This window comes from Arachis ipaensis, chromosome B4, assembly GCF_059453495.1.
Source record: "Arachis ipaensis isolate K30076 ecotype BB chromosome B4, ASM5945349v1, whole genome shotgun sequence".
Lineage (NCBI taxonomy): Eukaryota > Viridiplantae > Streptophyta > Magnoliopsida > Fabales > Fabaceae > Arachis > Arachis ipaensis.
The window spans coordinates 65,337,661-65,341,035 of NC_142439.1; positions in this window are offsets into that span (position 1 = coordinate 65,337,661).

Below are 3,375 nucleotides of genomic sequence, written 5' to 3' on the forward strand. Positions count from 1 at the left end.
TCTTGTTGAGGTCCATGGGTGGGCTCTCTTGTTTGCTCCGTCCTTTTTTTAGTGATAGGGTTTTGAGATGAATCTCTCCATTTCCCATGACTCAGAGGTGGAAGCTTTTGCCTTCCCTTTCCCTTTTCTAGAGATTTCTCTGGCCTTAGGTGCCATAAATGGTGATGGAAACATAAAAAGCTATGCTTTTTCCACACCAAACTTAGAAGGTTTGCTCGTCCTCGAGCAAAAGAAGAAAGAAGGGAAGAGAAGAAGAAGAAAATGGAGGAGATGGAGAGGTGTGAGTGGTTAAGAGGTGATGGAGAAGCGTATTTGGGGAAGGGTGTTATTGGAATGTGTGAAGAAGAGAGAGATTGAGTTCAGGTAGGTGGCGATCCTGTGGGGTCTACAGATCCTGAGGTGCCACGAATTTCTCATCCCTGCACCATTCTGACGTGTAAATGCCCCTTTGAGTGCCAATCCTGGCGTTGAACACCAGGTTGCTGCCCATTTCTGGCATTTAATGCCAGCTTTGTGCCCTTTTCTGGCGCTAAACACCAGTCTGGTGCCCATTTCTGGCGTTAAACACCCAGAATGGTGCCAGACTGGGCATTTAACGCCTATTCTGCTACCCTTACTAGCGTTTAAACGCCAGTAAGCTCATCCTCCAGGGTGTGCTATTTTTAATGCTATTTTTGAATTTGCTTTGATTTCTACAGTTATTTTTGTGACTCCACATGATCATCAACCTAAAGAACACATAAAATAACAATGGAAAAATGGAAAATTAACACAGATAAATAAAAATTAGGTTGCCTCCCAATAAGCGCTTCTTTAATGTCAATAGCTTGAAGTTTTACTGAGCTTTATTCAAGCCTCAGTTTTGAGCATTCTTGCTCAAAATTGCTTTCAAGATAATGTTTGATTCTTTGTCCATTAACAATGAACTTTTTGTCCGAGTCAGTATCCTGAAGCTCAACATATCCATATGGTGACACACTTGTAATCACATATGGTCCCCTTGACGTGGCAGAAAATGGTGAGTTAAGAAATTATTATAAGAGATACGTTGCAAGTACAGTCCTTAACCAACCGAAATTCTGTTTATCAATTTAGAAGGGTTGTCACAAAAATTAGAATTAAAATACTAGGAGTATGAATCCCAGGTCGTCTCCCAACGAGTTACAGAAAGATGTGCTATTTTATTAATCAGATGTTTTCAAAAATGGTTTGAGTTGATAAACAGGAAATTAAATTAGGGGATTTATGTAATTTTAAATAAAGACCTTGATCGGGAGTAGATTAGTTGGAAGCCCTATTCTTGTTGGAGTACTCTCAAGATTAATTGATGATTGAAGGTTGTTCTGCTTAGTTATCCCTTACTAGGTAGAGGAAAGTCAAGCAAGTTGGAAAGCTATTTCTATTTACAAGTTCCAATCCTCTCTCTTGGAAAGGATTAGTGTCAGTGACTAGAGGACAATCCAACAATAAACCCAATTACAATTTTTCTCTTGAGCATTCCAACTCAAGATCTTCCTTTCAATCAACTCCCCATCAAGTTATGGAACTACTCGCTCATTATGAATGTAAACTTCACAAAATAATAAAGAGAAATAAGGAAAGACATGATAGATAATAATCAAAAGATCAATTAAAAATAAAAATAGTTCTTGTATTAATAAATTCTAAAAATAATCCAATAATAATTCTGAATAAATTGAGGACATGGAAGAGTAAGATACAAGTAAGGAAAACAAACTAGAATAATGAAGTCTTGGCGGAAGTAATAACTCTTCTCAATATCCCAATCCAGAAAGCGATAAAAACGAAATCCTAAGAACGATCAATGTGTAGAGAGAAAACCTAGAGGAGAAGTAAAATCAGATCTAAAACTAAAATTAGGCGGAATGAATGTTCTCCCTGGCCTCTGCATGTTCCCCGGCTCTAATATGCTTTTCTAGGCCGAAAACTGGGTCAAAACAGGGCCCAAAATCGCCCCCAGTGAATTCTGTAGATTCTGCAGATCGCGCACGTCACGTGATCGTGTCATCCAGGCGTTCGCGTCATCCAGGCGTTCGCGTCATCTAGCATTTTTCCTTGCCACGCGTGCGTGTCGTCCACGCCTTCGCGTCACCTGTGCAGTTTCCAATCCACGCGGTCGTGTGAGCCATGCGTCCGCGTCACTGCAACTTCCTCTATGTCGCGCGGTCGCGTGAGCCATGCGTCCGCGTCACTTCTCGCTGGTCATCTCCTTAATTTCTTGCGTTCCTTCCATTTTTGCAAGCTTCCTTTCTAATCTCCAAGTCATTCATGCTCTATAAAGCCTGAAACACTTAACACACAGATCACGGCATCGAATAGAATAAAGGAGAATTAAAATACAAAATTAAAAGTCTCTAGGAAGCAAGTTTTCAACCATGAAGTATTTTTAGGAAGGAATTATAAATGCATGCTAACATATGAATAAGTGGGTAAAGATTTGATAAAACCGCACAATTAAGCACAATATAAACCATAAAATAGTGGTTTATCAACCTCCCCACACTTAGTCATTAGCATGTCCTCATGCTTAGTTGAAGGAGATAAAATAAATGAGTAGGAACATGTAAAACTCATGCAATGCAATTCATCCTATATATGTGAATGCAACTATATGATTCTTGTCCACTTGGTCAAAAGTAAATAAGCTCTTCAAGACAATTATGAATCAAATTCCACTGATTCAATTCGTATTCAGTAAGAGCAGATAAAAATGCAAGAAGGTAGCTCATGAAAGTAGGGAACATAGAATTTAAGCATTGAATCCTCGCTGATGATGTATGTACACTCTAATCTCTCTAGTGTATAGGGTAATCACTCTATCCTTCTCTAATCATGCTTTCTAATTTTTGCTTTTCACCTAACCAATCAACAACATTTAATATACCAATACAAACATCATGAGGTCTTTTCAAGGTTGTCATGGGGCCATGGTAAGGGTACGGGTATATATATGGCTAAGTAAGCTTATAAATTGAATCTTTAATTAACCCAAGCTTTCGCCTAACACACATATATAAATTCTATATAACTTAAATTTCATACCTAGCTACCCAAAATTTACTTTTCACATTCCTTACTCATGTATTAATTTTTATTTTAATTTTATCATATATGCATTGATGTTTGAATTCTTAACTTAACATTGGGGTAATTTTGTCCCCTTATTTAATTATTGAGTAATTTTGAATTTTTTTTAACATAAATAAAATAAAAAATAAACATAGCTTATCAATGCACATAGATTTTTAATTCTTATAGTTTCACATGAGCAGGTACCCAAATTCCCATTATATCATCATGACACATTCCCTCATTATCTTTTGTTCCCACAATTTTCCAAACTTAATTAACACA